The 15,421-nt window shown below is 35.7% G+C and overlaps 1 protein-coding gene and 1 pseudogene across 7 annotated transcripts in view; one reads left to right on the forward strand and one right to left on the reverse strand.

The window, feature by feature from the left end:
- NTNG1 (netrin G1) overlaps nucleotides 1–15,421 on the reverse strand; it is a 344,911-nt gene that overhangs the window by 298,412 nt on the left and 31,078 nt on the right. The gene's annotated exons all lie outside the window — the stretch shown is intronic.
- Nucleotides 13,919–14,188, forward strand: LOC125099092 (LYR motif-containing protein 4-like; annotated as a pseudogene).

The following is a 15,421-nucleotide window of genomic DNA, read 5'->3' on the forward strand; positions in this document are numbered from 1 at the left end:
TTAAGAGGAATTGTGAAAGGTACAGGACACAATCTAGGAGAGCAATCAAGCATAATTCCCCTAATAATTATTATTAATATAAAAAAATTGGGGGAATATGGAGAGTTCTCCAGGATTTTTTCACCTAAAGGAGACAACCAGAATGAGATGCAAATCAATGCTCTTATCTAATGAATAATGCAAATGAGCGTTCTGCATATAGCAAGTCAGTCTGCAGGAATTCTCTCTGCCTCACCTCACATTTCTTGTGGATTTAAGCACTGTGTGTCACAAGAAATTAGAGAAAGGAATTGCCAAGTAATGACAGAGCCTTGGAGCCCCAAGTCAGTGTAGACAGGAAGGACATTAAGATCCCTCGTAGGGCAAGGGCGGGAGCTGACATCTCATTAAAATGAAAATGTTGCTATTTTTCCTTCACCTAGTTAATGGAGTTGTATGACACTGTAATCTGTGATTATTTGTGTGGCTATTACTTAAAAGAATCTGTAACAACACTTCTTTGGAAGGGTTCTGAAAACTTTAAAAAGCCATTATCTTCCCAACCCCCCAGTAGGGGGAAAAAAACCCTGGAAGTATTTTACTTTTTCTTTTATATAAATTAACCAACACTTAAGATTTTTTAGTAGCATGACAGAATCCACTTGAAATGGTGTACTTTATGCAACTTTCTTGCTACTTGACAGGTACTCAATTCTCCAGATAACAATTGAAAACAAACCCTCATTTACTCAACACATAATCAATTGATGTTAACCATGGGTGTGCTCACAGTTCCTTTTCAGTCATGGGTTAGTTCACTGCACCAGTATTTTTTATTTAGAATTCACTGCGATTGTCTCTGGTTTTCTAAGAAAGCTATCCTGAATACAGAGTTGTTTTCCTTGTATAACATAACTACACAAGCCTCAAGTTTTCTGTTGAATCATTTGCTCTGCTAGTCCTAGATTTTAATCAATCCTAGAGAGTGTTCAACTAATCTTGTGCAAATGGGATACACTTTTTTTAACCAAAATATTTAGAAGAGCTTTAGGCACAAGCAGCCACCTGGCATAGAGAAGCCCACAGCACAGTCCTTGGACTATTTGTTTAAGGTTACCTCAACATATAGAAGTGGACCAAAAATCAAGCAACAATGCCTAAATATTTTTCTTGAAAATTGTTTGACCTATGTTGTAAATGCATGTCCCCCAAAACAAGCAATCCTGACAACATAATATCCCAGTTAAGACAATGAGCACAAATATTCATTATTATACTATGCAATCATTGGGTCACTTCTGCATTTTAGTTTGGTAAGTTTTCCTCTAAGTTTGGATTTTGGAGGAAATACCCAGATAACAAAGTTTCCTGAGAATTGTCATGTTAAACACACAAAATAAGACTCCGAGTTTTAAAATACTGTTAAAAAATAAAGGAAATATCTTTGGAGTAGGGAAATTGTGACATTTATTTGAAAATCCAGAGAATGTTTTTATTTACTTCATAGAATTTCTGTAGTACTGTTTCATATAGTGTAAAGTTGTTAGTGACTCATAAAACACATTTAGTAAGTCTTGATCAGAATTTTAATATCTGATATAGAAAGGAAGATATAAAATTGGTTTGTATATAGTATGGCATTTTGTGAATTTTTATTTCTGTTAAATGCATATTTATGCTTATATGTATTTACCAGGTCTTAATATAAAATGCATTACCATTAATTTTAGATGAAAAAAAGTGTGAAAGCTTGTGCTCCAGGGCCCTCCAACAAATCAACTAGCATTCACATTGACACTGGGAAAGAGCACAGAGAAGCAGACCAGCTTAATTATTATGCTTACTAAGTCAAAGTGTTGATTGAGTCTTCCATACAAGTATAAAATACAAGTTCTGTGAAATTCACAATGTTATAGATAAATGTTATAGTTTATTGCATTTTCTATCTTGTTCCCAATGGTGGGTATCAACCCATGTTCATGTCTTTGGAAAGGAAAATACATGGCACTCGCTGGAGTGTAGCTAGTAAGAGTAAAAAAAAACCTTGAGTTAATTGCTGGGCAAAGGTAAGGCTCTTGTGTGGATACTGCAGTCTCATAGTGGAGCCTTGGTATTCTTGCGCATCAGACAGTCATCACCAGACATGCTATTTTCTAAAGCCAAACTAGGCTTATTCCCTCACAGTGCTTCTAGTCAGAAATTCTTGAAAAGAGATTCAGAGAGTACACACAGAGAAATGGAAATAATTCAGGAAATAGAAAAGGACATTAAAATTATCAGATTCATCTACTCAGAGAGTCAAGAACATTTTATATTTGTAAAACAAGAACAAAATATTTTGGGAAAATAAAAATTGAAACAACAGTTATTGTCAAATAATTTAAAAATTGATTGGAAATAAATGCCTTGAAAAATGTCACAGAACAAAAAGATAAAATAATGGAATAAATGTATAAAAATAAAAGAGATATAAAGATACCATATATAAGCAATTCAGATGGTTCAACTTCTAGAAAGAATGAGTGAAGAACAGGAAGGAGAATTTGTTAAAGAAATAATTGCGGAAACTTTTCCACAAGAAGGATATGAGTCTTTGGATCCACCAAGTTCCCAGCATACCATCTAGGCCTGAATAAAATAACCATACCAATACATAATAAAAAAAATTCAGAACTCTAAGAATAAAGAGAAAGTTCTAAAATTCTAAAATGTGGTATATTATATTATTGTTCCTACTTATTCATTGTCCTTCTCTATATGGCCCATCTCTCTGGGCCCTTCCCTGAGGCTCCTTCCTATGGGATGGGGGTGGGATGCTAAAGGAGGAAGACTACTGGAAGGAATGATTCCTGCTCCACTGGTGTCAGGCTTGGATATGTGACTGGTTTGAATGGAATGGAAATAACATAAGCAGGAGCTTCAAGTGTCAACATTTGGTTCAATCATAGTTCTTTCACTTGTCAAGAGTTGAGCATTCTCTGGTATGGACTACTATTTTAGTCTAGATCCCATACTTAGAAGACAAATGAGGCCCAGATAGAGATACCCACAGCTAACATGTGACAATCTACTGAAATTTTAGTATTCCATGTTACCATGGCCTAACTTAGTGCCACCAAATATAAGGGAGAAAAAAATATGTCAAGAAAAGAAAAAATGTATCCCTTTTAGGAGCCCTATGTCTAACTGTACCTTTAGAATTATAAACAAGAATGCTTTTAATTTAGAATTTTATGCCCAACCTATCAATCACAGTGAGGTAGAAGAGGGAAATTTTTAATTGCACAATACACTTTTTATGTGTTAGTTGCCTGAGCTTATAGTCAAGCAAAATGAAGATAAAGCAAAAATTACAAAGACATGGGATTCAGGAAACTGTAGGTCCACTTTATGAAAATAATGAAAAGAACCCCTAAGTGTGGAGTTGGGCATGTGGGAAAAGTGATCAATCAGCATGGTAAATGTGAGGATATGATGAAGAGAAATAGACAAATAATGCAGGAAACAAAGCAAATAAAAGCTCACAAGAGCTAATGCACAGCATGGTAACTATAGTTAATAATACTGTATTATTATACCTTCAGAATTTGCCAAAAAAGTAGATCTTAAACTTTAATCACAAGAAATAAACAGGCTCTTAATTACAGAGAACAAACTGATGGTTACCAGGGTCGGGGGGTTGGGGGGTGTGTGGCCGGGGGGATGGGTGAAATAGGTGATGGGGATAAGGAGTGTACCTGCTGTGATGAGCACTGGGTGATATATGGAAGTGTTGAATCACTATATTGTACACCTGAAACTAATATAGTAGTGTATGTTAACTAACTGGAATTAAAATAATAACTTAAAAAATTTAAAAAAGTATTTATCATAAGAAAAAATTGTAACTATGTATGTTGATGGATGTTAATTAGACTAAAAAAAAAACCTCACAAGAAAAATATGGGCTATTTATGAATCAATGTAAAATATACCATGATTTTTCAGAGCTGACAACAGTTGAAGAAAGAAGTTATGTGACACTAATACTGATCTCTGTCCTTCAAGTGATTCAAGGATTATGCCTTTGGCCCAATGGAGAAGAAATTAAAATTATAGCTCTGTACTTGACCTAGCAGTGAGAAATGTTTGCATAGTCATAATAATGTAAATTCAGTTTATTGGTTTTTTAACTTAAAGAGTCAACCTAAGAATATAGCATAGAAGACTTTGTTGTATTTGCAAGACAGAATGCAAATGTCGACAGTGTAAATGATAATGTAAATAAAACCATAGCTAACAGAAGGTGGGATACAGAAAAGAGGAAGAAAAAGTAAAAGCAGTAAAGATCTCATCTTATTCAATGGGTGGGTTGAGAAATATCAACTGGGTCTCTATCCTACTCAGCTTGAGGGTGCAACATTGTGGCCTTGAAAGTTGGTTGACTGATAATTTATTATTTTTTCAAGATTACCATGTATGACTACAAACAATCACATGATGAAAAATGGAAAGAAGAGAGGGGAAAAGGCAAATTACATACCTGAGCTACACAACCCCATCTTTAAAACAAAGAGCCAACAGATATTGCCTAAAATTGATAAATCAAATAAACAGAAGTATAACTATACCTAGAACTTTGGAGAAAAACTGCTACAAGTAAATCAGAAACAGTCTTTTCAAAGTTGCCTTAGACATGACAGAAGAGAGGAATGGAACAGGAGATTGCTTTTCATGGTTCTGTAACTCTCTTACTTGTTAACAGGTGCATGTAGTGTTCTGCTGAAAATGAAACTTTAAAAAGATGGGATAAGAGCAATAAAGGCCTGAATACTAGGGCAAAAAGTCACTGTAACATAATGAAAGCAAGGATTAGAACTATTAAAATGGCAGCTATCATGAACAGAGGTGAGATAGAGGAAGAATATTTAGAAAATTGCCTTAGATGAATGGTTTTCCACTGGGGCAATTTTGCTCCCCAGGGGGACATTTTGCAATGCCTGGAGACACTTTGTTTGTCACAATGGGGTGTGTGTGTGACTGGTTTCCAGTGGTTAGAGGCCAGGGATGCTTCTCAACAGCCCACAGTGTATATGACAATCATCTACAAGGAATTATCCAGGTCCACATGCCAATTGCTCCAAGGCTGAGAAACTGCCATAGAGTTTGTACACTTGTTCAAATGAGAGGTAAAAAGGAACCAAACTAGGCAAATTGCAATAAGAACTGAATGGAAGAAACAGGAACAAAAGGCATTTGTGGCAACCTGGGTGTGGCATATGAAACTTAGAAACCTTTGCAAATATAGATTATGAACAATTATATTCTGTTTATCCATTTTAATGAATTCCCTAATGTAGTACTGCACTGTATTTAACCTGCAAATTTTCAGTATACTCCCATTCAGATAAGCACCAGCACCATCCTTGAGCTTTACTGTAAGAGTAATGCAGTTCATTCCTGTCAACTAATGCACCTAATGGTGATGTTAAGATTTGCACTTTGCTAACAAATGAGTATAGGCAACTCTTAAATTCCTTAGTTAAGAATCAACGAAGCTGAGTTATTTATAAGAGTTAATTCAGTGAAATTCTTTCTCCAAAGCATCCTGGGTTCAGATATTTAGGGTAAATGTATAATTTTTCATGTCTATGAAAACACCTAGCGATTTTTTTTTAAAGGTTTTTATTTATTTATTTGACAGAGAGGGAGGAAGAGAGCACAAGCAGGAGGGGCAGCAGAGAGAGAGAGGAGAAGCAGACCCCCCACTGAGCAGGGAGCCTGACTCAGGGCTTGATCCCATGACCCTGGGATCATAACCTGAGCCAAAGGTAGATGCTTAACTGACTGAGCACCCAGGCGTCCCTAGAGTAAAGGTATAGTTTTCATGTCTGTGAAAACTCCTAGTGATTATTACTTTGATTTCAGAAACAAATAATGTATACAGTAGAGCCCCTTATCTGTGGTTTTGCTTTCTGAGGTTTTGGTTATCCTTGGCCAACCACAGCTTAGAGGCAGATGACATCTTCCGTCTGATGTATCATCAGAAGGTCCATAGTTGCCTAACACTGTGTCACAATGCCTACATCATTCCCCTCACTCCAGCTCATCACATAGGCATTTTGTCATCTCACATCATCACAAGAAGAAGGGTAAGTATAATATAATAAGACATTTTGAGAGAAAGAGAGAACACATTCATATAATTTTTACTATGGTATATTATTGTAACTGTTCCATTTTATTATGAGTTATTATTAATCTCTTACTGTGACTAATTTATAAATTAAACTTTACCATAGGTATATATGTTTAGGAAAAAACACTGGGTTCAGTACTATCTGCGGTTTTAGGTATCCACTCATGTCTTGGAACATAACCTCCACAAATAAGGAGGGACTCCATTATCTCCCTTAACAAATGAGTTGCTGAGTGCAGCTGAATGGGGAAAAAAGGGTAACCATAGGAAATGGGCAACCATTTGACTTTCTCTAAATCAATCTCCCCTACCATCTTGTTACTCTATAAACCATTACTTTCTTTGCAACAAGACTTTATAATCAAAAGCTGCAGCTTTCCCATGCCACAGAAAGTTCTTTGAGGGTAGGAACCTCATCTTACTCAACTTCCTTTCCCTCTCAGTGCCTGGCCTTGAAAATGGAGGGTCCTCAATAAGTAGCTATTGATTTGTACTGAATTGCTAAATTTAATTTCAAACCGCCCCCCGCAAGAATCTGTATTTGTCAACACTAAAATTACTTATGATCCTATGCAGAACATAACCAACTGACAAAGTTATGAATCTTTCCAACACTGGCCTTAGAACTTCTTGTGGTTCTCACAATGCATATTGTAAATCAGTTTGGAATTTGCATGCCAAGTTGAAATATGGTGCCCTAGAGAATTTCTATGATTGATCTCATTCAAGCAAATTTACTCATTGTCCCCCAATACCTCACTATAATTAGAGACTGGCGTTTCGTTTCAACTTACGTAATAGTTTTTCATAGAAGACATCTGTCTTGTAACTTGCCTAACTCTCTAACGGGAAAAAAAAAAAAAACACAGAAAGAAAAGGGAAAAACAATACATCAGTGACATTAATTATACCAGCATGTTTTCCAGTGCTTTGAAAAGGGGACTCTGAGCATTGATTGCCACTGAAGTGAGACCTACAGGATATATTACAGTTCTGAAAACCCCACTTAATGTTCTTATGGCTCTAAGAATCTAGGAATATCCTGATGGCTACCTAGGGTAATAATCAGTTTCTCCTATTAAGTTGCCCAAAGCAGTAGCCTGGTGAGTGCTAGAGCCAGGATCCCTTCATAGGTTGTTGAATTCTACAATGCCTCTTGCTTTCTAATACAGACTGAGCAGGATAGAACATACCAGTAGGTAGAGGTCCTTCAAACCCCCAGGATAGACTTGAAAAGAAATCTCATATCCTGCTTGCAGTGTGGTTGGACTTCATTCATCTCAATAAACTGCTTCTTCTTGAGCTTGGAGTTTTTATGAAGCATCCTAGAAGAACTACTGTATTGAGGTCTGCTGGGCAAGTACAACTTAGTTGCGAAATTCAGAAAGCCCTAGCTGAATCTGAAGCTAGCATTGTAAGTGCTCTTGTGTACTTAACAGTATCCCAGTATCCAGCATTTATGCATTCATCAAACATACATTAATCAAGTAAATAAATAAAATATTTACATTGCAAAAATACAGGTCAACATTTTGAAGTTCATTCATTTATTCATTCATTCAAGCACCCACTATTTATTATCTATTATATATCAGGGATGGTACTAAATTCTATGAATATGGCTGAATTATCCTTGCACTTGAAGAAATGTATAGGTTTGTATTTCATTCTTGACTCGGAATTTGCATTAAAATTACTTGGACAATTAAACAATCTGTGAACTTCATCTCCAAAGATAGGACCCAAACACTGACATTTCTTTTTCTTAAATATCCTTTTAATTTGTTTAATATATTTTTCAAGTGCTTTTTATTTTGTGAAAGCATCCCATCATTTCCTAAGCCTGTGAAACACAGTCACTTCAAGTGAAACAAGCTCAAATTTACTTCCATTTCACCTACACCATACAAGTCTTTAATTATTAGAAATATTAAATATAAAATAAAAATAAAAGAATCTTGTTACAAAACAGAATATGCAAGTACATTTAAATGATTGGTTTTTAATATTTATATTTTCAAGAATATCTGTAAAGCAATAGAGTATAATGGTTAAGAAAACAGCATTTGGAATCATATATTTGGCTTTGAGTCACAGTCAGCCATTAACTATTGGCAGTGAAAGCCCAAGCTTTCAAGTTTAATAACTTCGGTACAATTCAAACATTGGCATTTCTTAAAAACACCCCAGCAAAGAGTGAGGTCCTTACTCTAATTGGTGACTACACAAACAAACAGGAGATCATAGTACAGTGTAGTAAATGCTATCGCAGGCATAGACAAGATGTTTTGGGAGCCCTTTGGAAGGCCATAAAAATCAGTCTCGTAAGCATGCGAGTAGGGGTTGGTCACGGAAAGCTTTAGCAATAAAAGTAGACTATAGCTTACTATAGTTTCTACAGAAGAACAAAAGTCCTTCTAAGAAGGGTCAGAGAAGAAGGAGGGAGTGAGAGAGCAAAGAATTAAGAAAATAAGCAAGAAGAGATGTGTATTTTAGCGCAATAAACTAAAGGGCAAACATCCAACCAACCTCTGGATTCCACAGTGGAAATTCAGGAAATTCAACTCAAACATCAGCAATGTGTCCCTGGACAAGTTACTGAACCTCTTTGACCCTCCCCCCCCTTTTAAAAAAGATTTTATTTATTTATTTGACAGAGAGAGATAGCGAGAGAGGGAACACAAGCAGGGGGAGTGGGAGAGGGAGAGGGAGAAGAAGGGTTCCTGCTGAGCAGGATCCTGGGATCATGACCTGAGCCAAAGGCAGACGTTTAATGACTGAGCCACCCAGGTGTCCCTGATCCTTTTATTCATTTACAAATTGAGGACAATGATAGGTATATCACAGGGTCATTATAAAGAACAGAAAATGTAGCATAAAACTCTCAATAAATGCCATCATTAAGTAGATAGAGATGATTTACATGCAGATACTCTTCAAATATTACTGTATTGTAGTGATTGGATTAAAATTTGTTTGTTTAGAAGACTGAAATCTCAAGATCAAATAAAAACAATCGTAACCTATCTTTCTGCAGTTAGATACTACTTTTTAAGGACACATTAATCCTGAACAGGACTCAATTTTCTTCTCCCAATAGTAGTATTGACTAATGTAATGCACTGATTCATCAAGATCAGAAAATTCTGAAGGAATTAGAATGAGATTTAAATTCTACAGAAATGAATTCTAAAACTCAAATCTCTCTTACAGGACTAAGAATAAACACTCCATGTGACAATGAAGTCTTTTGATGCCTGATATTTGCTTATCTGTCTTAGAATGGGGGCAAAAATATAGAGCTATGATTATTTTCTCATTTTATTTCATTGCTTTAAATAAGAACTTCTTAAACATCTCACACTACTTTTACCATATAGGTATGGTCTTCCTAGATCCAGAGGGCTATAAACCTTTACTCCCAAAGTAACAGGTTTGTTGGGACATTATTGAAAGATGCTGGGTTTGGCATATAATTTTTCAGGGAAAGCAAAATGTTGCAGGTCATATTTCATTGTCAAAGAAACATTGGCCCAATTATTTACTTCTTTCCTGCCTTAAACAACAAACAGACAAACACAAACAAACAGAAGTATGGGGTATTTAATTTATCTATTACTGAAAAAGAGAAACACCAATCCCTTTCAACTAAGGCTTTGAAATTGGTATTTCTAAAGAATTTAAAGTCTTTCTGTATTCTAGACTATAATGTATCCAACCCTAGAAATTAAAAAAAAAATTAAAAAGCATAAAGGGGGAAAAGGAACAATAGGAAATGGAAAAGACTTCTAGAATAGTGAATTATAAGGAGATTTTTAAGGTGCTCTGAAAAAAAAAATGCATCCTGGCTGGATATATCTCAGTAAATCTTTAAAGCACTGCTACTTTTATTCTTTGATAAATATCATATAATGGCTTAGAAGTGAAGTATAATTTCAATTCTTACTACAGAGCCATTATGATGTTCTTGTGGACCAGTTAATATATTACTGAGCTCTCCTATACCAATCTCATACCAACCTGAAAACAGAAAAGTCTTCTCTTCTGAATGAGGTGATTTCTCTAGAAAGTCAGCTGTTCTCAAAAGTCAAGTTGATTCATATAGATTGCAGAAGGATACTACCAAGTTCTCTACTTTAGAATTTCCAAGAAAAATTATTTTCACATACCATAAACATTCTATCAAGTACCTATTGCTTTTTAAAATGCTAGGGTGTTTTTTTCTTTTTGTATTTTTCAAGTATCTATTAATGAATTTATGTTCATGAGAGTCCTCAGTGAGAGGATATGGAAAAAGCAGTCTATAATTTAAGGCAAACCCTTAATCAAATGGATTTCACAAAAATTCCATTCCCAATGGTTGCCACATTCCAAGAATGGCTGAACCAAATGACTGGTCACTTTTCTTCTCCAGAGACAGTATAGTTAAGATAATTTTTAAGTTTTGGATTCTGGAATTTTGACTTCATGAATTATAACATAGCATACAAGTTAAACATAAGAAGTTAAAATCAACTGCCAAGATTTTTGCTAATTGTGTGGCATTGGGCAATGACATAACTTCTCTGTGCTCCACCCCCCTCGTTTAAAAAATGGGGCAATCAAATTACCTAATTATTGGAGTTGTTATGAGTTAACACATTTATAAGTTTTTATAATAGTGCCTCATACGTAATAGGCACTCATTAGAAGTTACCTTTTAATATACTATTGCAAAGTCACCAAGAATTCTCTTGGCAGAGAATAGGTTTAAAATTAGGGATGAATCCCACCTCAGTCCTTACTAGCTTAGTGATGACAGACAAAACTATTTGACTTCTTGGAGACAGTGTTCTCAAGACTAAAATAAAGACAATAATACCTACCTCATAATCGTTTGAGGATTAAACAAGCAACAAGCGAAGTACTTGCTGTATAGTCAGGCGGTTACCTGAAGAGCATGTAACAGCTAACACAGATAGTATATATACTAGATTGTCAGGTTGGTAAAGGAAGAAAACCAAGAGGCTGGAGAGTAAGTTAAAATCTGGTTCTAAAAACTCCTGGATCTCTCATCCACCATCTCCCTTCCCTTCCCCACTCTAGAAAAATCCAGGCTGTTGATGAAAGTATTTCCATGTCCCTATGCGAATGTGAGACTAGAAAAATCAGTGAGGCATACAGTCTGCCTTGGGCGCCATACTGACTCTGACAAAGTTAATCATTGTCACTTCAGAGGCTCTGGAAGTACTGTGGGTCTTCAGAAGATGGGTGGTTACTTATGTCTATGAAGGGTGGGGAAATGGAGTTTAAAGTGATCGATGCAGCAGGTGTGTTGTGACGAATGCTGAGAACTACAGCAGTCCCACAGCCCCACAGAAGCTTGGCAAAGAACAGCCAGAGAGCCTCTGAGCCCCTGCTGGGGCACACAACAGCAGACTAATGCAAGCTACGGAGACTCCAAAACAACCCAGTGTCTTTGAGGCAGCCAGAGGAGTGAGGGAAGAAACACCTTAATCCCAAATCTTAAACCTCCTTTCCGTGCTTTCTGCCAAAGGTTTTGAGAAGACTGTGAAAGGCCATTGGGGAGGAAAAAGGGATGTTTGCTAGGCAATAGAAGGAATCTAAGTCCAAAACTCAGAGCTGGTACAGAATGGATAGAGAAAATTAGGAAGTGTTGTAGTTAAACGTGTACGTAATGAGAAAAAAAAATTAAATATTTGCTGAGCATTTTCAAACATCAATAACTCAGCCATTTATATTTTTAAATATTAAAAAGGGCACAGAGTATGGCATTGATTTGAAAATACAGACATGTCATGCTTAAAAATGTATCTGGTTTTGAACTGACAAAATAAGACCAGTCAGTCTGATTTTATTCACATACTAAGGGCTACAGTTCAACATAATGAAATTTTGCCTTTTTAAAATGTGGGTTAGGACACTCAATATTCGTATGGTGCAACAAGTATTAATGGCTCGATTATTAATTGTCTACTCTTATTAAAAAGTTCCAATAAAGAAGAAATGGGAACTGAGAGCCTAGATATAGTTTATAATGTGAAAAACAGTTGCCTGTTATTTTATTTTGGGGTCAGCAAGGTCACTTGATAAATTATAATGTGTTTTCTAAACATGACCTATAATCGCTGTTTTTAAAACAAAACATAAATAATACCAAATGGTAAATCCAATTAATTCATTTCCAACTGGTTTTGATTATCAGCATCAATAATTATGTTCAGTTTGTATCTGGTTATTAACCTTAATGATACTCTATCTGCCATTTAAGTAATTACTTTTTTATCAGCATCATCAGTAACAATAATTTTTTCTTATAATTAGCTGATTTGTCATTCATTAAGACTGCTAAATTATCCTATTAAATCATCATCTACAAGATGATCATAAAGATAAATGAAATGTTGCATGGGTACTGAAATTTGTCACTCACTTGAATTTTGAAGGATGACACAGACATGTCCCCTTCCCCCCAAAAAAGAGAAATGATTTATTTATCTTCCTTAGGCTCTAATATCCCTTTAACTTCACTTCCTTTAGGTCTTAAATTATATTTTTATGTAAGAAACCTAAATAGCTAAACACTTTGAAAACAGTTTTCTTAATTTTCTTAAAAAGCAGATGTGATGGTCTTTTTCAAGTGTCAACTCACTAAGCTACAGCCACCGGTTATTCAAGCACTAATTTAGGTGTTGCTATGAAGGTATTTTATAGATGTTATTAAAAAGTCCATAATCAGTTGGCTTTTAAGTAAAGAAGATTATCCTAGATAGTCAGGGTGGGCCTAATCCAATCAACAGAAAAACTCTTAAGAGCACAGTCCATGATTTCCTGAAGAAGAAGAAAGTGTGTCTACAGAGGAGAGCAACTTCAGAACATGCCTGAGAGTTTAAGCCTACCCTTTCTGACAACCTGCCTTATAATTTCTGACTTGCCTAGCCATCCTCCATAATCACATAAACCAATTCTTTTTAATACTTTTCAAAGTATATATCTCCTAATAGTTCTGCTTCCCTGGTTGGACTCTAATACAAAGTGGCTTGGGTATTGTATCAGAAAGATGAGAGAGTAGAAAGTACTCCTTGACCTAAAATAGATAGCTCACCATTTAAAATTTTATTAGTAGAAAGTCATTCACTTCTTTGTGTGAGCCTATAAAAATGTAGATATTTCTAGAAGGGGTAGCAGCATAAACTATTTTTATTAAGACCCCTCCCCCCTTAGAGGTTCCCAATTCCCAGTTAAGACACTAAGAGGGTGAAACTCATGAAGAACAGTTGTAACGACAAGGTGTAGAGTACAAAGCAAATGGAAGTGTTGCTACCTCGTAGCTTGGCCAAGGGCCAATCCTGTCAAAACCAGTATTGTTCCATTCATTAGGTCCCCACTCAGTTATAAACTTGCCTTCTTCCAGGCATGCAAGATCTTAGAGAAATGTACACCTTATAGGATTACATTATTAAAAGGACAATCATACCATGTTTCAAGAAGCTCTGCAGAAAATCTGGAAAGTATACATATACATGAAGACTAAATAACATATTACTAAATAATGAATGGATCAACCAAGAAATCAAAGGGGAAATAAAACAATTCATGGAGGGCTAGTGCTCACAGAGGCTGAAGCTCCACCTGCTGGCAAGACTGAGCCCCACTGCATTTTATTTATTTTTTCATGGTTTTGAAGAGACTTAAGTTTTATGGATTAGGTTAAACTCTGGACCTCCTCAAAGAGAACCCATTTATTTATTTTTTTCCAAAATGGCAGCCTCCAACTGTACACAATTGTTAGTTCTACACTAGGTGATGCTGAGAGAGAGCAAGCATTTCAGCACCTACAATTATGGAACTTATATTGTCAGGAGGATAAGACATGGCTTCAGAGAAGTTAAGAATGTAAAGGATCCTATAGAAATTCTAACCCTAGTGAACAAAGTCAAAGGAGACATTGGAATAATTCATTGACAGGTCTACTTCAGCCAACTGTATCTGACTGACAAGCTTATCATTGAGAAAACAAGAGGGACTTAGGGAGATTGGACCAGCCACCACTGCAGCTGGGGACCACCTTCAGCATTCATTCTGGCTCTGGGGTTGGGGGCTGCCAATAGACCACAAGTGGCCTCTTACATCAGTTTAAAATAGCCTCTTTTTCTGTCTGCCCTGTATGAGCTGATAAACTGAGTAGGGTTTCTATTCTTCTACAGCCTTAGTGAAAAATGATGGTTGTCTCTCTCTCCTTGGTTCAAGTGTTAAAATGAAGAGCTAGAGCTCACTGAGAATAAGGCTGTGTATTATTTCGTCTCCTCTCCACCCCACCCCTTTTTTGCATCTCATCACCACTGGCACAGAGCACCTACACACTTTGTTTCTTCATTGACATTAAACAAAACTTTCTCCCCCCACCCCCCCAAAAAATACATGGAGACAAATGAAAATGAAAACACAATGGTCAAAAATCTTTAGGACACAGCAAAAGCTGTTCTAAGAGGAAAGATTATAGCATTACAGGCCTTTCTCAAGAAGCAAGAAAAAAATCAAATGAACAATCTAACCTTACATCTAAAGGAGCTAGAAAAAGAAGAACAAAAAAAGCCCTAAGCTAGTAGAATAAAGAAAATAATAAAGATGAGAGCAGAAATAAAAGAAATAGAAACTACTAAAATAATGAAACCTGAATCTGGTTCTTTGAAAAGATAAAAAAATTGATAAACCTTTAGCCACACCCATAAAGCAGGCGGGGGGGGGGGGGGGGAGGGAGAGAAAGAGAGAGAGAGAGATAGAGAGAACTCAAATAAATAAATCAGAAATGGAGGAAAAATAAAAACTGACACCACAGAAATACAAATGATAATAAAATATTATGAAAAATTGCATGTCAACAAATTGGAAAATCTAGAAGAAATGGATAAATGCCTAGAAACATATAATCTTCCAAAACTGAAACAGGAAGAAATAGAAGAGATTGAGCACTAGCAATGAAATTGAACTGGTAATAAAAAAATAACAAAGACCCGATGGCTTCATAGGTGCATTGTACTAACATTTTAAGAGTTAATGCTTATTTTTATCCAACTATTCAAAAAATAGAAGAGGAAGGAAAGCTTCCAAATTTATTCTATGAAGTCATTACCTTGGTATCAAAACCAGATAAAGACACTGAAATAAAAGAAAAATAAAGACCAAATCACTGATGAACACAGGTGCAATAATCCTAAACAAAATATTTGCAAGCCAAATCCAACAATACATTAAAAAAATCAT

The sequence above is a fragment of the Lutra lutra genome, chromosome 4 (genome assembly GCF_902655055.1).
Source record: "Lutra lutra chromosome 4, mLutLut1.2, whole genome shotgun sequence".
Classification (NCBI taxonomy): Eukaryota; Metazoa; Chordata; class Mammalia; order Carnivora; family Mustelidae; genus Lutra; species Lutra lutra.